Source organism: Oncorhynchus kisutch, linkage group LG17 (genome assembly GCF_002021735.2).
Source record: "Oncorhynchus kisutch isolate 150728-3 linkage group LG17, Okis_V2, whole genome shotgun sequence".
Lineage (NCBI taxonomy): Eukaryota > Metazoa > Chordata > Actinopteri > Salmoniformes > Salmonidae > Oncorhynchus > Oncorhynchus kisutch.
The window spans coordinates 64449179-64472894 of record NC_034190.2 but is presented as its reverse complement, the minus strand read 5'-3'; the positions used below and the strand labels follow the sequence as shown (position 1 = coordinate 64472894).

General features: G+C 41.2%; 1 protein-coding gene across 2 annotated transcripts in view; it reads left to right on the top strand.

The window, feature by feature from the left end:
• The first annotated feature begins 2265 nt into the window (after positions 1-2265).
• Positions 2266-23716, top strand: part of LOC109908093 (vitamin D3 receptor A) — a 92133-nt gene continuing 70682 nt past the window's right edge. The window contains exons 1-2 of one of the 2 annotated variants that reach the window (XM_020506545.2): positions 2266-2378; positions 2857-2998. The gene's annotated coding sequence lies outside the window, so the exon portion shown is untranslated. Of the gene's footprint in view, positions 2379-2856; positions 2999-9243; positions 9747-23716 lie in introns of those variants that run through there. The other variant, XM_031794354.1, reaches the window with a different exon arrangement.

The window sequence follows — 23716 nt, the reverse complement described above, 5'->3', positions numbered from 1 at the left end:
GGACCAACATCCATCCATCTGAAGTTTAACCTGCCTCTGGCCAGGTTTCATTTAAGGCTTCACTTAGATCTAGATTAAGGCCATTTCAGTTAGTCCAGTTTAAAAGTGCAATTTAGTCTATGGTTAGGCTTAATCTGTGTCCGCTAAACCGACCCTTTATGTTGGTCTTTCCTTTATTTTGGCAGTTACCAGTATTTTTTCACATAGTTGATTGTGTTTATTACCAGGATGATTTGTGTTGTATTGTTTTTCTCTATACTTTATCTCATAGGAAGGGTTATACGTAGATAGGTGAGAATCCTTTTCAGACAAAGCTGCTGCTTGTTAATGTTCCTCAAATAAGTGGAAATTGTCTATCAAACATTTCCCTTGGGTTAAGTGGGCTGGGAACTCACCCAAGCCGCCTACAGGCCTGTATAAAATGAAGTCAGCTTTTGTAAATAAGGCATAATGCAGCAAGAGGTCACAATAAGTGTTAGGATTTATGAATATGTCATATCATTGATAATTAAATGGTAAATGATTACTTTTATAGCGGATAGAGCCTCTATTTCAATTCATTTTAAACTTACTACATTCACCATGAGTTCAAGTTCAAGACAGCATTCATAGAGTCATGGGCCTGGTCAGTGAGCTTTTATTTGCTTTTCCAGCTGGACTCACTGTGGCTCTGGGGCTTTTTAAATAGGACAGTCTGGGATATGTGCCCTTGTGGTGAACACAGTAAAAGCAGAACAGTAAACATGATGGACTGAAAATTGCAAACGTCCTTTGTGCATCATCCTTTAATACACATTTCACTCACCATCAAGAGCACTGGGCAAACGGGAATTTCCACCAATGGAGGTGAATCCAGAGAATTTGTGGCTTGTTTATGTTCCAGTGGAGTCTGCATTCGGGAGAGAGGATGCCTAGTGTATGGAGGGGGTGTGAGCATGGGGTGGAATTTGAGAAGGAGAGAGTGTCTCCTGTTCCTCAGTTGCACTGTGTTTACACAGTGGACACACCCCTGACCCAGGAACCACCACACACCCCCATGCCTCACTTCCCCCACATACACTGATCCGCCCCTCAGACACAAAGCCACAGGGATGGCCTAGATTCCTGCACGTGCAGACGCAGGCACATAAAGGCACAGGGAAAATATTACATGCCTGTTCTGTTGCACATGCGACCCACATACCTTGCCAGATGTTAATTTACATGTACACATAGCACAATGGTGCTCACGCCAGATTCACACACTCCATCATATGCTGTGTGTATGAGCATGTTGAAAGACTAGACTACTAACAATTGCATACACATTCACACACATGTATACGCCCACACAAGGTATGCAGACAAAGCTTCATGCGGTCACTGTTACACACTGAGCCCCCTCCTCCACGCTACACACATCTCGCCATCTGCAGTGTGCTTTGTGAGGAGAGTTCTGGCAGGTTCGATTTGAGAGACACACCCAGGTCGCAGGAAACCATCCGAGTGGGGCCCATGTGACTCTACAACAACACCACTTTCCAATGAGTGATGAGTGAGCATGTGTCCTACTGTTCACAATATGGCTTTGAGGAACCACTTGGTGCTATAACAAATCTAATAGCCTACTGGTCAAAGATGTGGCTTTGGTTTAAAGGTCTGAAATTCTCTATTATTTGTAAGTGAAACCAACCTGCCCAAGCTCAGCTCGCAGCCTCACACATGATCACTGACAGACAAAGAGGCCTGACAGTCATTCCTTCAGACTACCTCCAGAAAGGCATGTGCCCCAAGTTAAGCTCTATATCAACAACAACACTGGGCTGCATACAAAATCAGTTTCCCTAACCTCTTGATCCCCCTCCTCTTCGGGAGTTGGCATTCGTTTTCAATGCAGAGAGGAAGAGAGGCTTTGATGCAGCCTTTGACAATGTATAATTCATAACCAGAAACACTTTACATTTTTGTATCCACATTGTTAATGTCTCTTTCTTGCGATATAATCATAGATCACTGTAGAAAAACATCAACATTCTCCAATTCTCCTTTCAGTAATTATGAGAAATCCCCAAATACACATACATAATTCCAAACTTCACAACAGCCGAATTGTTTAGCGTTTAGCTGGTTTTCTATGACGTCAGGACACACCCCTACATGGCAGGGGGGCATCGTCTTCAATAAATTCCGAGGAGTTCTATTCGACCAAAAATATGAGACTGTCATGCTCCTGTCCAATAAAAAGAGAGATTATTCTTACATGTTTGTTATGATTGGTTGCTTGCGGGTGATATACTTACAGATATGCCTTTCTGCTGAGCTATGGGGCGGGACAACGCAGAAGTGGTGGTCGTAGCTATTTATGGGTAGATTAAAGATTTGCCTCCGTATGGATTAATGTAAGTTGTTTTACTAATAAGCTTACAATTAGGTCCTCATAACATGCAAACGTTTTAAATACATTTGATAATGATCCACTGAATTTTAGTAATATGTGTTTTGATGCGTTTGAGACTGAAAAAAATGGTTCGCTCGCGCAGCGCTGCACGCTTTGCTGGCGCTTCGCAACTGCGCGGCTAGGTCGCGGCATTTTAGCCAGCTAGTTTGTTAATATTTTAACATGCTGACAATGTAGTAGTTAATGTAATTTTACTGCGTTTAATTTGGAAATGTTGGTGAATAGTATTGTTATATACTTTACGAGCTACTTAATATGGCTACCTAGCTATCTTGCTACAATATTACTTGTTAGCGAGTTATACTCCTAACGTTAGCTATTTTGTTCTGCATAATAAATGTTTTGATTTATCGTCTTTAGTCATAGCTAGCCCGTTACGGTTACGTAAAGTTTGTGTGATCCATTGCCATTTCTTTCAGTTTAACACCAGAAAAGTTTCCATTGAACGAAGAATACGTTCACCAGCTACCAAACATTTGGAAAATTCTCGACCTGGCTTCAAGTTTAACAGTCCCGGAGACCCTACCCAGCAAAGTAAAGAAACGTGACATGCCACATCAGGTATGAACATAACTAGCATTATGCAAACTTGCTAAAAAGCTAACTAACGTTAGTCACAAACTCGATTCATGCAATACAGCAGGGACTGTGATGCAGCTAGTTGAGGAACGCTCAACTCCTTTCTCTTATCGAGGCTGAATTGAGTTTTGATATCTGGTCGCGGGATTTTCTAACAACAACATTCAGTGCGGTTACATGCACACAAAAGCGATTATTTTGTATAGTCTGATTATTTTAAATAGTTAGATTAAAACGTTTCCTTTGCAAGAAGAACCTAATAATAATGTTTACATGAACACATCTCAAATCAGGTTACCTGATGGTAATCTGATAAATGCAGAACATAGTGCTGAGTGATTAGTGCTTTTTGGTTTCGGTTCGATCATTTTTTTCAAAACATCAAATGCATTATGTGGGATGAATGCTGTAAAAAGACAGAATAAAACGGGTAATAAAAGTCCCATGATGGTAGTGACCGCCCATTACTGCTTATTACTTATTAACTATTTATTCACATTACTTTACTTAATTCAACATTTTCAGTTGTGTATATTATATTTGTTTTATTCACTGACTATTTCATTCCAAGTCATCTCATCTCTATAGAATTTTGTAGTTCTTCAAAGTAAATGAGGCATACTTTTGAATATCAACTATCAATCACTGAATACCAACTATCAATCACTTAGATCATGTGTTTTCAAGTAGATGCTTCCCAAAGAAACTGTTATTAGTTGTTTGAAAACCTGAAAAGTAACTTGCTCGGCACTAGCAGAAACCTGGCAATCAAAATAAACGTTCCACCACAGCCGAACATGTTATTTTTGCTAAGCGTATTCGATTCGGAGTTCGTACATATAAAGTTTGTATGTGCAAGCTACTTCTAAGATGCATGCATTCAGTTCCGAACACAGTTCTCATGCTGAAGAGGGAGACTTGTTCGGCTGGTGCTAGCACATGCGCAGATCAAATGGGGCGGCAGGGTGGCCTAGTGGTTAGAGCGTTGAACTAGTAACCGGAAGGTTGCAAGTTCAAATCCCCAAGCTGACAAGGTACAAATCTGTCGTTCTGCCCCTGAACAGGCAGTTAACCCACTGTTCCTAGGCTGTCATTGAAAATAAGAATTTGTTCTTAACTGACTTGCCTAGTTAAGTAAAATAAATGCACCAGTATGTCGATTTTAAGGTAATTACGTGTCGTAATCATTTTGAAAGATTGCTTAGAAATCCAGGTGTTTTAATCTGCGAAAGCTCTCTTGATTTTGACCTTACGCAGATTAAAGCTGCAATATGTAACTTTGGGGACCTGAGCAAATTCATGTAGAAATGTGACTTATCGATCTGTCATTCTCATTGCAAGCAAGTCTAAGAAAAGGTACATCTGTTCTACCTTCCCATTCTTAAGTTTTGTTTTTGCATCTTTTAGTTTCTGTTTTGTACACCAGCTTCAAAAAGCAGAAAATACAATATTTTTGGTTATTGAAAAGATATTTAACAGCGATTTTAAATGGTACAATGATTCTTTACATTTGTTTTCTCACAAACTGAAATTAGGTAAACTATTTGAATTTTAGCAACTAGGAAATGGCAGTGATTTTTCTGCCTAGTGTACCTATAAGATAAGCAGAGTATGGTGTTTACATGACTATGGCATAATCGGTTTAATATCATTTTTATTGGGTAAACTTATTAATTGTAAACCTACTTATTGGGTTACTATCAATCGATTCTTGTGAAAATGTCAATTCTGAAAACGATTCTGTTTTTCTTGTACAACTGCGGTCCTGCTGAAATTCATATTTTTAATAACTTTTTGCTAATACAATCACCGACTTAAAAATAAAATCTAACATTTAGGTAATGTACTTTTACCTTTGCTGCTCTTTCCCATAGAAACACATTGAATTACTCATTTGTACATGGCAAAAAAGACAGTCCAAAAATAAATCATAAGTTTCTGACAGGTCTGTCCTAAATCGAATCAAATAGGCTTTGCAAAAATGTGGTAGAATGTTTATTTTGATTGGCGATTTTCTTTTACGTCCCATCAGGTAGCCTGCTTTTAAATGTGTCCATGTAAACAAGATTATTAGGGAAATAGTTATTCTTGAAAGCATGTAGATGTTTTTTTAAACTATTATATTAAAGGGAAACTCTGCACCAAACCAATTGTCTACATATGTGAAAAGGGCACGTTTCTATCATCTGTGGTTAAAAAAAGATCAGAATGTTCTTAAAAAAAATGCAGGTTAGGATTTAAATGTAAGAGAAACAATGATTCTCAAAACCTGCCATTTGTCTCTAGCCATACGGATGCTATTTCTTTCTTCCCAAATCACTGTGAATCTGTTTGAACATCACTGCTTTTAAAATGTTTAAACTTTTGATATCAGTTAACTTATTTTTTTTCTTCTGCAACTTAGAAATGTGATTTTTTTTTCTTCTGTAGACACTGGTTTGTTTGATGATGGATGGAGATAATGAATATGAGGTTGAAAAGTTTCTGAGTTGCCCTTTTTAATGAGTATCCACAAACCCTAATTACTCACTAAAGTAGCTGTATGGGTCCCAAAAAACCATAAGGGAACTAAAATGTATTTTTTATTTATTTCGACCCTTAGTTTAGTGTCTGAAATATCTCCATATACTTCCATTCATTTTTTAAAAACTGGTTCCAGGGACCTTCATACGAGGCTTGTGGGCATCCTAGATCAAAGCGGAGAACACCTTTGTGAGAGTCTCTGGTTTCAATAGTGGTCATAATAGGCCAAACTGTTTTTCGGGAGAAGACCAATTTTCGGGAAGTGTACGGTCTGACAAACACCACTGTAGCTCTGCTGCCTTTCATCGGAAGGGCGATATTGGCGGATGTGGTGGATTGAGACGCAGCTCATGCAAAAAAACACATCTCTATCTAGGTTTGCAAACTGTCTGAAACTTTCCACTAAATTACCTGGAATTTCTTTAGAAATTTTCCATGGGAATTTAAGCCCTGGAATTTTGCTTAAATTCGTCAAAAAGTTAGCTTGTAACAGTGAACTTTTTTTTGTGCGATACGATACACATAAGGAAATCTAGGTATTGTGGCTTATTTTGGTTAAACTATTCCCAATTCAATGGAATTGCAACCCTCTGCATGCACAGTGCATTCTTCCATCACATGTGCAGCTGATTCTCAAGATCTTACACACTAATGAGATTCTATTGAGCCCACACTACTACACTGTCTGAGCCAAGGACTACATGCTTTCTGGTAAGTTTTGATTACAATACTGGGTGGAGTGAATACATTTTATGACACATGATTTGTTGTTAACTAGTAAATAGTAGCCTACAGCAAAGTGTGTTTCAATAATTTACAACTTGTTAACAATTTCTGCGAGTCAGTTTTTGCGACCATGTGGGTTATTAGCTTGGTTGAGCCTGCTAACTAAGTGTTAATTCACCTGTTTCCATACATGTTTCATTTTAAAACATTTATCTCATAAAGGAGTTGTTTAATCTAACTGCTTAACTATTTATCTGTACATGGAATTCTATATATTTTTTACTACGTTTTTATTTTATTTAATCTAATCTTTACAGGAAAAAAGCCACAGGCACTATCTAATGTGTGGAGACATTTCACTGCAGCTAATGTAGAAGGAGAAAAGCTGTGTACATTTGCTAATACTGTGCCAAATCATATGTGAAGAATGCAACAAAGATGCAGAATCATCTGGCCAAGTGCATAAAGTTCCCTCAGCACTCGCAACAAACAAGCTCTGACAAAAGTCCCTCTACTTCTATTCCAGGTGAAAATTATGAATCTGACACCTTATTGATAGCAACAGCTCAGGGTCCTCCTGGAGAAAAACAACACTTGCTTAAACCACAGACTACTTTTGAGGCCTGGGGAAAAATATCAAATGTTTTTGTTTGAGTAGTTACTCTTTTAATGGAAGTGTATACCAGCAAGAGACTGTTTCATTAGCAGTGTTTCTGTAACCCTCATGTGATTGCAGAGTTTGCTAAACAAATGGCCACTGGATTCATAGGTTAGTTTGTAGTTTACATTTAATTGAGAAGGTTTTGGGAAAGCCTTTCCGTCTGATTCAGAAGATTGTTATCGTTAGCATTGCCGCTAATGGCTACACATGTAGACATGCGTACGCACGACACACAGACGAGCATTCCTGTGCTTTTGCATTTTGTCTTATGATGCATTTTATTCATGTCTTATGTTTAACTTGAAAATGTAATGCATTTTCTAATAAGTTAATACATTTAGTTGATTTCAATAAAAGTTAAATATATTTAAAAAATATTGTTAATTTTAATGTCTGGATTCTGTCAGCGTTCTCTGCAGCGCAGACTGTTCCTAAATGTTGTTGTCTGGCCTTATTTGTGGTCTGATGTATGGGTAAATTTGATGTTTTTAGCACCATTATCCCATAGGCTAAATCTCGTACCTCTGTGAAAAGAGACTTTGTCTACGGTACTTTTTGTGGCTGATGGCCATATTACGTTGGGAGTCACTGTATTGTTTCAGAAGCCATTACCATGCAGAGATCTTGGCTGGCATGGTTGGGCTGTTTGATGTGGTCAGATTGTGAGGCACTCCATGCTTTTCTGAGGCAGTGCTGATAAAACCCTTTACCCCTCACCTCCCCAGAGCAGAACAGAGGTTCACTTTGATAGGGAAAGAGCCAGAAGATTTAGCACTGCCAATGATCTTTGTTTACCCTCAAACTGTAGGCAAGAGTTGTTATCAAAGAGATTTTATGTGATGGTGGAGTTTGAAAATAATCATATCATTCTGCCAAGTAAGCATAGGCTACTTTGTAGCTAACATTTAATTGAGAAGGTTTTTGGGAAAGAGTTTCCATCTACCAGAAGACTTTCATTAGCATCATTGCATACCCAAACGGGGAATTGTCAATGTCTCTTCAGAAAGTTGCAGGAGATACAAATCACTGATGCATTCTGTTCATGTCTTATGATAAACTTGGGCAAATTAATACATTTTCATTAAATTTAGTTGATTCCCTAAGTGCCAATACGTTTTTTAATATTGTTGAATACGATTTGAATGTCTTGTATTCCTTCCGCGTTCTCCACATTGTGCATTTTATATAGCCCTACATAATAGGCCCCCATTCAGGCAAGTGTTCCCAGCTCATCTGAGTTCTGCCCTAGTAGCTGGTTAGTTCAAAGTGCAGTACAAACTGTCAAGCAGAAATGTTTCCAACACCATAAACAAACACGTCCAAGTATCTTGGCTATTGCTGGTCTACAGCAATTCCCTGGCTTGTGGTGTGAGTGCACGTGTTGCTGTACAGACGGTGAGCTTTCTCTTAAGGGCTCCCATATGGGCAAGGCTTGTGAAATTGTGTACATGCTTTGAAAACAGAACTGAAGGTGTATCATTTGTGTTCCCCCAACCACACATTGCAAACAAATAACTTGCTGTGCAGGAAGGCCCTTTGCGCATTGCGTAGGACCACCCAGCTATGAGTGACACGAGGGAGATCATTCAACAAGATAAAAATGGTCCGTTTTTTTAATGAGTGGAGACCCCATGCCATTATTAATTAATACCCTTTGCCTCACTGTCTTTCACTATTTTCCTTGAAGATGCAGGTTACGCCTAAGTATTTAACTGTTAAATCACTACACTCCAGTAGCCTTGCAGCCTGAGTAGTGGATTACTTTGAAAAGGGGGCTAATGGTTTCCACATGAGTGTAATTGCAATGGAACAAAATAAGTGTAGGTATAATTCAGGCCTTTAGAAAAATCGCTGATGTTATAGTTTTGTGATTAGGCCTTGGCCTTAGGGGCTTTGAGATCCCCAGGGGTGGCCAATGTTTCTAACAGGCAAGCCAGGCGGCTTTCTATGACTGATCTGTACACCTTGACACTGTTAGTCTCCAAGCACGTTGACAGAAGCCACATGGCTGGTTAATCCTGTGCTAGCATTCAATGCCGACAGAGAAAACGACAAGTTGAAGTACTCCATTGAACTATTTAAGTTTGAACAATACCGCTCTTGGAGAGGACATTGACTTTTTCCAAAAGGTTTTCATAGTGTTAAGTTTTCTAAATAGGTGACTCGATCAATTGTAAAAGCCTTGCACAGTGCATACAACATGGAATTAAAGTTACCAGAGAACAAGGATTACTTCAGATTTGTTTTACTTTTGGCTACTCGATTACACTAGTTTAACTACCATTACCTTAATGTTTTTACTGCTACAATAACATTTGCTCGTAGTGCTCATTAAGCCTTAATGGGCAGTGTTGATGTGCTGCTGTGTAAAGTGTATCCCTGGGGCTTGCAGTGCAGGAATTCACATGCTTTTGTCCTGTGCAGGGTATGATCCCTGGACTTGGAGAGAGCATAGCAGTAGGGAGGGGCTGTGTTTTGTAAAGGACTCTGGTCTGAGCTCTCCCTCTCTGACCGGTTGTCCTCACAAAGAGGCCCAGCGCAAGGGGGGTATCCACTCCTCCCTCCCGCTCTCTCGCTCCCCTCCTTCCTCTCTCCGCAGCTCATGGGTCGAGTGGATCAGGGAGGGATGGGGTGTAAACTGAGTCCACTGGATAGGATTGGTTGAGAGACAACAAGCCCCCCACTGCAGCCTCCTCCCCTTCCTGTTTGTGTCCTAGTCATGCGCACCCCAGACCCCCCACCCCTCATCCTCACCACCGCCACTACTGCACAGAAGAGCTGCTGACTCCTGTGGATCTTCTGTGAATACAGAACACAGGGGTAAGCCCATGGAACAGGACTGAGCATGTTTGGCTTGAAGTGTTCTTCTCCACACTCTCTCCCTTTTCCTTCCACTCCTGTCTCCTCTTCTCTCCTCCTGTATTTGAATGGTTCTGATTTTCATTTTGGTGTCTGTCTCAGAGGTGTGTAATATGAGGTAGCTTGTTGAAATGTTTTTCTCGCTCTGGGTTTCTGTCTTTGTTTTCCTGTTGTTCTTGTCCTTGTCCTTGGTAGCATCTGTTTGGTTCTGTGCTATTTTTTTGGGCCATTCTGAGGTCTTCTCGGGTCAGATTTGTTTTGTGTCTGTGCTTGTAGTTTGCCAGCTATAGTATGCTTTAAACCAACACCCGCGTTCCTCTCTCTTAGGAACTCTGTCAGATCAGATGACAGATATTACCCAGTGACGCAGCATGCATTAGAGTGACTTAATGGGGTAGTTAGATATAATTTTTTTGTTTGGTTTCCTCTGGCATGATGTATTTGTCTGATTGCTGTATGTGGGGTTCCCTGTATGGAGGTGAAAGCTGACACCACTATGCTTCAGTGACCTTTCTGCCTACACCACAGGCTACAGTTACGCTCATGCTGCGTTCCTGTGTTCACCTTTCATCCCAGGGATGTTATTGACTTAACAAAATGCTGTTGACTATTGAAATGGAGTACCTCTGGAATGCATATGGGAAACCTAAAGAGAACGGATACAGTGTGATTGCAAATATTGTGCGAACTAAGAACATCTGACATTTATGCTTATTCTTTGATGCTGTTCGTTAACACAGGAAACCATGAAACCTTAGATGGTGGCTATTGTCTCTATTGCATAATGTGTCTGTCTGTAATCTCATCAATCATTTGTAATGCTCAATTGCACTGTTGTAGTGCGGGGTGTTAACGTTTAGATGAAATTTGGATCCTTAACGTTATGAAAATCCTAGACTGAAATGTCCCCTCCACAAAAATAAAATCACAGTGCAGTTATCACAAACATTATTGTCCGTGTTATAGCCCAACTAGACAATAGGCTATAAAGGCCTGGGAAAAGTTGTGTAATTTAAATAAAACCAGAGCGGAAAAGGCTAACTTTGGTGAATTTTGCGAAGCATGCAAGACAGATTACCAAGACACATGCACACCCAGCCTGCCCCTCTCTCCGTCGCGCTGGCTCGCCTGGTGCGTATTCATTATGCTGATTATGTTACAAAATGTTTCTTAAATGGGTGCAAATCGGACCTTCCTGAATTTGGCCAATAGAAACTCATTTTAGATGAATGATTACACCCCTGCTCTTTCTCTTTGCTAATGATGCAAGTGTATGTTGTGTGTAGAATATCCTTGCCTATTCATTTTTCTTTTCACCTTTATTTAACAAGGTAGGCTAATTGAGAACAAGTTCTCATTTGCAACTGCGACCTGGCAAGATAAAGCAAAGCAGTGTGACACAGTCAACAACACAGAGTTACACATGGAGTAAACAACAATCAAGCTAATAACACAAACAAGTAAATGACAGTAAAACAAAAAGTCTATATACAGTGTGTGCAAAGGCAAAGGCAATAAATAGGCCATAGGAGCGAATAGTTACAATTTAGCAGATTAACACTGCAGTGATAAATCAGCAGATGATGATGTGCAAGTAGAAATGCTGGTGTGCAAAAGAGCAACAAATTAAATCAAATAAAATCAATATGTGGATGAGGTAGGTAGATTGGGTGGGCTATTTACAGATGGACTATGTACAGCTGCAGCGATCGGTTTGCTGCTCAGATAGTTGGTGAGGGAAATAAGTCTCCAACTTCAGCGATATTTGCAATTCGTTCCAGTCACTGGCAGCAGAGAACTGGAAGGAAAGGCGGCCAAATGAGGTGTTGGCTTTGGGGATGATCAGTGAGCTATACCTGCTGGAACTTGTGCTACGGGTGCGTGTTATTGTGAACTGAGATAAGGCTGAGCTTTACCTAGCATAGACTTACAGATGACCTCGAGCCAGTGGGTCTGGCGACGAATATGTAGCGAGGGCCAGCCGACTAGAGCATACAGGTCGTAGTGGTGGGAGGTATAAGGTGATTTGGTAACAAAACAGATGGAGCTGTGATAGACTGCATCCAGTTTGCAGAGTAGAGTGTTGGAAGCTATTTTGTAGATGACATCGCCGAAGTCAAGGATCGGTAGGATGGTCAGTTTTACTAGGGTAACTTTGGCGGTGTGAGTGAAGGAGGCTTTGTTGTGAAATAGAAAGCTGATTCTAGATTTGATTTTGGATTGGAGATGTTTAATATGAGTCTGGAAGGAGAGTTTAGAGTCTAGCCAGACACCTAGAATATGTGGACAACTACAAATACCTATGTCAGAACCCTCCAGGGTGGTGATGCAAGTCGGGCGGGCGGGTGCGGGCAGCGAATGGTTGAAAAGCATGCATTTGGTTTTACTAGTGTTTAAGAGCAGTTGGAGGCCACGGAAGGAGTGTTGTATGGCATTGAAGCTCGTTTGAAGGTTAGTTAGCACATTAATGCTAGGTCCTACTCTACTGCAGTTGCGATACATTGCAAGCTAAGAAATTGTGAGATTAAGCATTACATAGCAAGATACAGCTTTTGATTGCCAATCGAAGGCCTAGTACACAGCTCTGACTGTCTAGCTGGGGGCCTATACTGTGCCTCTCTTTCTCTCTCTTATGAAAGATACAAGTGTTTGATTAGCTGCCGTACTTCAGAGAACAGTCTCCTCCGTTCCAAAAATACAGAATCTTAGGTGTCGATTCCTAGCGGAAACTAATCTTTACACTCAGAAATGTGAGTCGACGTGCAAAGTTGAGGAATCAATTATTTTAGTCGACTCACCACCACTACGTCGTTATCCTTTGGAAAAATAGCAGAGGAAAGGCAAGCAACAGAAACAAAGTCCTGTATGGCAGTTTAATGAGAAGGAAATGTAAACTTTGCGACGTGGAATTGAGGTAGGCCTACAATAATGTTAGTTGAGTTGCAATGCTTAACCATCTGAAAGGGACACATGCGACCCAAGCACAGAAAGTCTGTGGCACCTTAATTGGGGAGAATGGGCTTATGGTAATGGCTGGAGCAGAATAAGTGAAATGGTATCAAACACATGTTTGATGCAGGGGCGAAGCCAGAATTCTTTGGGGGGGATGGGTCTATAACAATTTGAATAGGCATTTCTTTCCTACTTGTTTATTACATTTATTTTGCGATGTGCACCGTATATTATTTCGTAATCCAATCGTTTTATACTAGTGCATAGTACTTGGAGCAAACTTGTTACGTATACAAAGAATTACTTATCCCAGCATATTAAAATAAGACAGTTGCCAACAACATAAAACTAATCTTCAGGCACACTTTAATCTCGATGGGCAAATATGCCTATATTTGATCCTACCATGTATACCACGACAGGCAGTAGTACTATAAAAAGGTACCTTACACACAAGGTGCAGACGGCAAGGCTTTGAGTTGACTATAGTGATGATTTCATCATAATCCAATGTATCTGTCAGTTCACACTCAAGACAGCAAACTGAAGTGGATCAGCCGGGCGCTTGTCATTGATGTGCGAAGACTATTTAAAAAAAATCCTAGTTGTTGAGAAGTCTCTCCGCACTGCATGATGTCATTGGAAGTGTGACAGTGATCCTTAACAGAGAGTTTATATAAGGGAAAATATCATCAGGGCAGCTATCAAGTACACTCATTATGGAGGAAAAGTCACTCGTTCCCATGTTGATTTTGTGACTCAACTGCAGAATAAAAACATTGAATTCAGCATCCTCAATTGATATTGCATAATGATCGCATATGGTCTTCAGCTGCTCTTTAAGGCCGCAGGTTTGGGATTCTTTGGAAAAGGAGACGCTTGCATGATCCCATATGTGTCTTCTTGAAATCTTGAGTTTAACTCAGTAATCTGTGTCTAGAATATTGTTCCAAAGTTGCCTCAGGTCACTGTCACTCTTGATGCTGGATATTTTCCCTAATGAAGTTGTGACTACACTGACTACAGACATTTTTCGCTGCCGTGATGCGCTCACATCCCAATTACTAATATCATGCTTAATCATCATCTGTTCAGTTAGCTTGAACTTTATCAAAGTCTCCCCCGAGTTATCTCTGAATGTAGAAAAGCTGCTTTTAAGGATTTCAATTAAATCAATACAGTCCGTCACAGATAATGTATAGCTTTGTAATCCCTTCGTAGCAAAATCACTAGTGTCAAACAATTTGCTAAACGTGACTAACAGGAATAAAAACGTATTGTTCTGGCTTTGTTGTAAGAGGGCATCGGCTTCTAGTTTGGTTTGTCCACAAGCCTCTGAAAAATCTGCAACAACCTCTAAAAGCACTTTACTCACAGAGCCTGATTTTGAACTCCAAGTACATCTGTGGATATTTCTAGCTCGATACAAGTTCTATCGGGATGCAACTCTTTCTGTGCTTCTATGAATAGAGCATATGTCATTGGGATCCACTCATACATGTGTGTAGCTGGTTTACTGTGTCAAAAAAAGTACTGACATGTCCTGACACTTGCTGTGTTGCACAGAACCAAATTCAAACGGTGGGAGTTGCAATGCACATATTCCTTTTGCTTTAGTAGGACATGTTCCCTGACATGACTGAAGCGCCTACAAAACCCACACACATAGTGGGATCCAACTCCAGGGGTTGAAACACTTCAAGTATTTTCAGAGAAATTCCTTGTGCAGACAAATCAGCTGTTTCCATAAACCCAACAACTCTTTCTTTAATCATTCCAGCATGAATGTATCGTATGCACACAGCAATAAGTTCTCGTTTAGATTGTTCTTTATATTAATCTGCTAGTATGGCAAAATACGCAGAAGGTGCAGAATGAACTTCATATTTTATCCTGCATAGTAACAATGATGCTGCACACTCCAGCAACTCATTCTGAATTTTTGGGCTCATAAAGCTACTATCTTGTCTCATCGCTACAACTCCCGTACGGGCTTGGGAGAGACGAAGGTTGAAAGTCATGCGTCCTCCGATACACAAACCAACCAAGCCGCACTGCTTCTTAACACAACGCGCATCCAACCCGGAAGCCAGCCGCACCAATATGTCGGAGGAAACACTGTGCACCTGGCAACCTTGGTTAGTGCGCCCTGCCCGACACAGGAGTCGCTGGTGCGCGATGAGACAAGGACATCCCTACCGGCCAACCCCTCCCTAACCCGGCGACGCTAGACCAATTGTGCGTCGCCCCACGGACCTTGCGGTCGCGGCCGGTTACGACAGAGCCTGGGCGCGAACCCAGAGTCTCTGATCTATTTTGTATTTCTGAGTCATACTTTGAGATCAAATTGAAGATTTCTAAAAAGTTACCTTTTGTTGATTGCCTCTTCGGTTTCTCTATGCCCTCTGGAATATCCTGCTCTGCATACATTAGAACAATATCTATGACCACTTTAACATGTGCACTGTTTCTTTCTATAAAATCCATGTTTGCATCACCATGTATTTGGTTTAACTGTCCCACGACTTCTAGGCTCATGGGTCGCCTTGTAGGATTCAAATTTTGCAAGGGCACTAGCATGCAATTTTCTATTCTCATGTTTGCCGCACGCATTTCTTGTGAGTTTCCAGTTTTTAAATCCATCCTGTACAAATCTGAATTTGACATTTGCCCCAGGAAAGTGACTGAAAAACTTACAATAAATTGCATCTTTTGCTGTACTATACTCAATCCACACAAACTGGTCATACCACCTTGAAGAGAAGCAGCGTGATTTATCATACTCGAAGGAAACTTTGCTAGCTTTGGTTGATAGGCTGGTTCATCAACGGCAGACAAATCTGTCGGTGGACCTACTGCAGGTTCACCCCCGCCCGCAGCATCAAGAACGAGAGGAGACGGTGGGGTAGGCAAGCATGCCTGGCTCAACGTGGCATTTGTGGTTGTGATGGCTTTTGCGGTTGTTTCTATCCTGGTGCCACCTGTTAATGTCTCATTCTGGAAGATATCGGTAGATTGAGCCAAGTTATTTTCTGGCACACACTTTTTCCTCCAGTTGTCTTTTTTCTAAAAACCCAGCGGTCAACATATGGTTTGCCATTGCTAGAACTACTAATTTACCTTAGCTGGTGAGTCAATTTGAGTAAGCTAGCATGGTAGAGCTTGCTAGCTTATGCGCTACAAAGTTTATCCACGTGACGTTCAGGTAAACCACCGTATGAGTTTATTTTAAATGAAACCAATAGTCGGAAGCCAACTTAATCGTCACGGACTATTACATTATATTAAAATTACCCATAGAAAATAAATCTCACATGCATTTCTTTTAAAGATTTAATAAAATAAATACAAATAAAAATGTATATGGAATAATAACTTTTTTGGGGGGTAGGCCTGAGATCAAACACCCAGGCCTACCTGTGGCTACGCCACTCGTTTGATGCCATTCGCTCTGTTCCTGCTGTTTTACTATGAACCGTCCTCCCCTCAGCCTCCACTGGGCCCAAGCCATTGCAGGCAGCAGCGCAGCTGCTGTGTCTTAAAGATTGTCAAATTGTCATATCCCTAGTTGTAGTCAAGTCATACTGACTATAACAAAAGTGAATTGACTGACTGGTCTAAGATCTGAGGGACTTGCTTCTTTGAGAGTGGTAGACATGCACAGTAGTGACTGGTCAGCTGTTTGTTTACCTTCCCGCAATTGGTAATAACCCTCTTTCGGCAACCGCCCGAACAATATGTGATAAAGTGAAAATCTGAGGCCCGACCCTCCCCTGCAAATATAAAGAAAATGCGTTGTACAGTCAGATGGCAGAGCAAATATTTTGGGGGGGATAGGACTATCTTTGTGCTTAGAATTTCTGACATTTTGGGAGGCTACTTGTTCGCTAGAGAACACATTACCACATGTTATAATACCTTTAAAACGATAACCTGCACTCCAGATTGCCAAATCAGCCAATAGATGGTATGGGCATACTTGTCTAGAACACATCCATCAGTCTATATCGTCATGACAGAGTATGTGCCGTCAGATTAATACCCTTAATACTGCAAAGCAGTTTTCCCCTCTCGGCTCCCTGCCAGCAGGTTCTTGCCCTTTGCACGTTTCCATAGCAAACTCAGCAACTCAGTTTTGAGCTAAACACATGATCTCTACCAGGTTCGGAATTGTGAGAATGTAACTCCTAAGTTGATAGTGCAGTGTGTTTCAGGGATTTTACATGCTGATATTGACTTTGGTTTTATTGTATGTAGCTATGTTTTCTTAACTAGCTAGCCGGCCTGTACAGAGCTAGCATTGAGTAATGTACCAAACAAATTTCCAAAACAATTTTCATGTGATAAGGAAGGAAACAACACAATTAAATGCAAAAAAAAAGCATGGTATGTTATTACATTTTCCTTTATTTAAACCCCCTTTCGGTATTTTAAAGGAGTAGTTCATTATTTTACTACATGAAGTTAGACTACTTTCAGGGTGAGGAACTGTAAGGTCCTGGGTGTCGTGAGGGTGAAATCAGGCAGAGTTCAATAAAGTGCTTTTTTGTATGCACACACGGTGAACTACAGTCACCCCACTTACGGGCCGCCGACGACGACCGCCGAGCGCCACCCGAACGGGAAGGGGAGTCGTGACAGGAACATCTATGGGCCGGGAGAAATTGTAATCCATGGTTCGGTTTTCTTAAAAAATTCACTACAAACTTCAGCTAACTCTAGCCACCGCTACCTAAAATGAAATGGTAATGATAGGAGCATGTGAACACGTATTTATTTTATTATATGCATTATTCAAAATGCAGAAATTACTCAATTTCCTGGTTACAAAAGTTCTAATAGTTTGCCTAATTTCAGTTTGTGACAAAACAAGCAAGTATAGTGTGGAGAATCACTGTACTGTCTAAACCGCTGTGAAATATGTTTTCCATAACCAAAAATATTTTGTTTATTCAGCGGTTTAAAACTGGTATAAAAGACACAAAAACTAAACTTAAGAACGGGAAGCATAGAAATTGTGCACGTAACAGATCTATAACACTAATTTCTATGTGAATTTGGTCAGGTCGACATATTGAAGCTTTAAAATGGCCAAATCACCTTTAAGTAACATCAAACCAAATATGAAGTTGATTTCCAGTGATTGTGGTCACAGGTGATATCAGGCCCCCACCACTGCCATTTTAGATTTTTAGCTGCATATTGTAGTGGCGGTTTAAAGAACCAAACTATGGAGTAGAATTTCTTCTGGCTCATAGCCTACTTTCAGGGTGAGGAACCATCTAACATGTTGTAAAATAGCAAACTACTCCTTTAATTCCCCTTAGCCAGGAATTGAAATACTTCAATGGATCTGCACTCATAACTCTGTCCTGTGTGCCACCTGGGCCTGGTCAGCTTTAGGCGATGTAGGCTACAGCAGTAGTGTAATGGTGGTGCAGTAGTAGTGGATGATGTGATGGCAGGCTGCAGCACACTCCCCCATTGCAGTACCAGCCAAGAGCCAACAAAACTGTGCCTTTTTCTCCTGTGCACTGCTGCTGCATTAACACAGACAATCCGTCGTTTCCCTGAGTAAGGGTGGGAGGGAGAAACAAACTAAGCCAACACCAAATAAGAGTGAGGTAATGATTTTCGGAACTGCCTCTCTCCCGCTCTCTCATTATTTTCCCCATATGGGCTTGGTTGTTGTTTTTCCTCCCTCACGTAGGTTTCATGTGGGAGCGACTCATGCCTGGCTGAGGAATACAGAGAAACATCCAGCTCCTCTCTGGACTGGAGGGACAATGTAGCTGTTTGCTGCTGTGCCCATTCTGTCCATAAGGCCTTGTTGTTTACACTTCTGTTGGATAGAGGTGGTGTACCAGATTTTGCAATCAGATATTCACTGTTCAAACAGATGTTTTACTGTGACCTGATTTATGATTTAATTCAGTGATCTAATTATTTGTCTCCATGGCAGACAGCATTGGTTGGATCCACCAGTGTGTATGTGTAGTCTGGGGCTTGGCTGTGTGGAGCAGAGTAGCTTTCCCTGCAGGTACCTCCCACACTGTACAGTAATGAACTCTGACTCTTGCTGTGTGTGAGGTCTTTTTCTGCTGTCCTAGACAAGTGTGGTAAGTGCAGCAAGTGGGTCTTGAATTAGTGGCATCTATGTGCTTTCCCCACTTGCCCTCTTCCACGTTTTGCTATAAATCTCCTCCCCTGACTTCAGCTGTGGGCTGCATTTGCACTGGCATGATTGTCTACTCACCCACTCGCTCGCTCACTCACTCACGCTCTTCCTCGCTGTCTGTTTCTGGAACAGCCTGTAGATTCGCTTTTTTCTTAAACGGATGTAGCAGGCAGCGATGGATGAGTCATTTTCTTTGTTGCGTGTAAACCTTTTTTCCACTTCTCTTTTTTTTATCATTAATTGATGCCAGGGTTGCGTGGTGAAATATATATTTTTTCTGTTCTTTTTGTAATGATGGAGATGTGTGGAGGGAGATTCAGGGCTGGCTGAATCCCTGAGCAGATGGAGTGGTGGTGTGTCTGTCTGCTGAAGATGTGGGTTTGGACACGTGACTACAGGAAGGGTTAATATTAGGTGAACTCTACAAAGTGAGTGGAAAGCAAAGTGCTCCAAGCCAATTACAGACCTACTGCAAATCATCTATTTTTTAAGAATTAAAAAAATATTTAAATAGGGTTTTTTAGAAATATTTTCGTAGTCTCTTATGCTCATGATGGTTAATTTGTCTACCCCTTTAACACTATAACCACTAAAGCAGTCATTCTGACTGCTCATGATCATGAAACATTTTCTCTGCCATTTTTAAAGTCATGACCCTCTCTGTCCTTGACTTTTCCTAAATATTTCAACACGCTGCTGTTTTTAAATGTTAATATCACAAACAGAACTGGAGTTATAACAAGTTTTAGGAGGGTATGTCATTTTTTTTTTTAAATGCCCCGCTTCCCGACAGTAGGGCCAATTTGCACCTTCTCCCAAGTTGCCTCAACTGAACCTAAACTATACCGTCACTAATTTAATTGATGTATCTCAACAGATGAAATGAATGAAGTGAAGTATGATGGGTGAGTTGATGAGCGAGAGGAAGTGAACAATGCATAGTTATGTAATCAACAATTGTGAATAAAGAACATGGCGGGCCGTTCTATTTTTTTATTTTGTAATTATAATCTCAAAATGGTATGTACCCTATCTCAGTCCACCAAATTAACAGTCTACTCTGGCCTACTTGGGAGTACACAGTGAGACCGTGCACAATTTACCATGTCAAGACAAATGGATGCACATGCTAGGTTAGCGCTGCTACAAGATCGGAAGGAAAACTACTTGGATAGTGGGAAAGAAATTAATCATGACATCTCTGATTATTCTTCTGATTCTGGGCTTCAGCCTGAAAAGCAAAAAAGCCAGAACGGTGCACACTGAGCAGGGGCCCGCTCCACCACCCAAATGAAATGGTGAGAGGGGAAGGGACAGCACCACTTGGATAGAACAAGCCGGTGACAATGCTACGGGACAATTATCAGCACAAAATGTCAGGCCCTACACCTCTTAAGCAAAAAACATCAGCAACGCACTCACCAGCTTTCATTGTTTATGTGAGATGGACAATGCTACAGCACATCAGGGACTACTGTGGCTGAAACACTGCCTGGGATCTGTCTGTTGATGAGCTGGAAGCATTCATTTCAATCCTGTGTGTGTATGTGGAGCATTTGGTGGAAAGAGCGTGTATATGGAGAGCTTCTGATCACATGTATTGGATACCTTTCTTTGGAGAAACCATGTCACGGGATTGCTTCATTTTGATGACTAAGAAACGTGACCATGACCCCTGGAAACAGACATTCACTGTGGTGTCCTACATATAAATAATTGACTATTGGTGACTGCTGTCATATCCCCACTATTTTTTTATTATGCCATTTATTTATTTAGTGCTGAATTTCTGAGCCAGAAAGAAAATGTAGCTCCAGTAAAATGGGTATTTAAAAAAAGAAGAAGTTTTGAATGGTTTGAGCTACAGACAAGCGGTTTTCTGTATTGTGAAGGTGCAACCACAGGCCCAAAGCCATGCTCTGTTTGTTTCTATGGCAGAGGCTGTGGTATGCCTAATCAGACTTGCCTGTGCTAATGGTTTTCAGACAAAGTTAAAAAATGCACACGTTTAAAATCTGTGAAATGTTCAAATGTGTTATCTGAGCGGCGCTAGTGCTCCCAAGTAGGGATGTTAACCGATAATCGGTTAGCCACCGAAATTACATTTCACTGGTTATGCTTATCGTCTATAGGTTTAATTTGTGTAATTTAAGTTAAATTGGTGCGTATATTTTCATTACCTGTCAGCTGGTATTGGAGTGAAATGTGCTTTTATAAGCCCAATCATTGTGCAACAAATAGCCATTCTAAATGCAATCGTGTGTCAAACTGTAACGGCTATGATTTGTTTTAAATAACTTTTTTTTTTCAGCTTGCCTCCCATTCTCCATTCAAGTGCATAGGCTATCAGTGCGTCACCCAATGTCAGTTCCAAGTATGCATGCATAGCATTTTCTGTTAGTCTCGTCATTTTACTGTTCGAAAACATTTAACCATTTGTTGACTGGTTAATGAGGGTCGGTTAGTCGGCTGAAAAATTTACCGACATGTGCGTCCCAAGTCAAAATTCCACAGGCATTCCTGTGAAGTAAAAAAATATAAAGCAAGATTAGGAAAGGATTGGTGGCACACCTGAGTTCCTCAAGGTTTAGAGCCACTTATAGATCACAGGACTTTATAGATCCTTGGTTTGTAGGCTCTCCTTGGTTTGTAGACACTTAGCTTTTTGTCTCTGAAGTTCCCTGTCCCACTTCAACCCTATACATTTTTTCCTCAAGGCTACAGTAGGGCTGTGAATCTGTGTTTAAATTAAGTTGAATATTTTTTCTGCCGCAATTAAAATCTGTGTAATTAGTACTGGTTTGTGATAACGGGTACCAATCATCATAAATGAACAACAAAAAAACATTGTCTTGCCAATGACCCCAAGCATACAGCCAAAGCAATGCTGGAATTGCTTCAGAACTAGAATGTGAAAGTCCTTGAGTGGACTTCAAGTCTGGACTTGAATCCCATTTGAAAGTCTGTGGAAAGACTTGAAGATTGCTGTTTACTGCCACTCCCCATCTAACTTAACAGAGCTTGAGAAAATCTGCAAGGACTATTGGGAGAGAATTCCCAAATCCAAATGTGCAAAGCTGATGCAGACGTACCCAAGACGACTCAACAGTGTAATGCCCACCAAACGTGCTTCCACAAAGTATTGACTCGGGTGTGAATACTTGTAAATTAGATTTCTTTCATTTTTCAATACATTTGCAAGCATTTCTAAAAACATGTTTTCACTTTGTGTGTAGATGGGTGACAATAACCCATAATGACAATCTATTTTTTCCATTTTGAATTCAAGCTGTAACATGTGGAATAAGAATAATTTCTAAAGGCTCTCTGTGTGCACGTTACAGCCTTGTTACGTTACAACCTTATTCTAAAATGGATTAAATAACAATTCAATCTACACACAATATCCCATAATGGCAAGGGACTGGGAGACTAGTCCGGATCGAGGGAAAGATGAATGGAGAAAAGTCCTTGATGAAAACCTGCTCCAGAGCACTCTGACTGGGGGGGTGATGGTTAACTTTTCAACAGGACAATGACCCTAAGCACACAGCCAAGACAACGCAGGAGTGGCTTTGGGACAAGTCTCTGAATGACCTCGAGTGGCCCAGCCAGAGCCCGGACTTGAACCCGATCGAACATCTGTGGACAGGCCAGAAAATAACTGAAGCGACGCTCCCCATCCAACCTGACAGAGCTTGAGAAGATCTGCAGAGAAGCATGGGAGAAACTCCAAATACAGGTGTGCCAAGCTTGTAGCGTCATACCCAAGATTACTCAGGGTTGTAATTGCTGCCAAAGGTGCTTCAAAAAAGTACTTATTTCAGGGTATGAAAACTTATGTAAATGTGATTAGTAATTTTTTATATATTTTCAAACAATTGTGAACAACTGTTTTTGCTTTGTCATGATGTGGTATTGTGTGTAGATTGAGCCCTTCGTACATCAGCTGATATCTCAAAGTGCTGTACAGAAACCCAGCCTAAAACCCCAAACAGCAAGCAATGCAGGTGTAGAAGCACGGTGGCTAGGAAAAACTCCCTAGAAAGGCCAAAACCTAGGAAGAAATCTAGAGAGGAAACAGGCTATGTGGGGTGGCCAGTCCTCTTCTGGCTGTGCCGGGTGGAGATTATAACAGAACATGGCCAAGATGTTCAAATGTTCATAAATGACCAGCATGGTCCAATAATAATAAAGCAGAACAGTTGAAACTGGAGCAGCAGCAAGGCCAGGTGGACTGGGGACAGCAAGGAGTCATCATGTCAGGTAGTCCTTGGGCATGGTCCTAGGGCTCAGGTCCTCCGAGAGAGAGAAAGAGAGAATTAGAGAGCACACTTAAATTCACACAGGACACCGGATAAGACAGGAGAAGTACTCCAGATATAACAAACTGACCCTAGCCCCCCGACACAAACTACTGCAGCATAAATACTGGAGGCTGAGACAGGAGGGGTCAGGAGACACTGTGGCCCCATCCGAGGACACCCCCGGACAGGACCAAACAGGAAGGATATTTACCCCACCCACTTTGCCAAAGCACAGCCCCCACACCACCAGAGGGATATCTTCGACCACCAACTTACCATCCTGAGACAAGGCTGAGTATAGCCCACAAAGATCTCCGCCACGGCACAACCCAAGGGGGGGGGGGGGGGGCAGCAGACAGGAAGATCACATCAGTGACTCAACCCACTCAGGTGACGCACCCCTCCCAGGGACGGTATGAAAGAGCCCCAGTAAGCCAGTGACTCAGCCCATGTAATAGGGTTAGAGGCAGAGAATCCCAGTGGAAAGAGGGGAA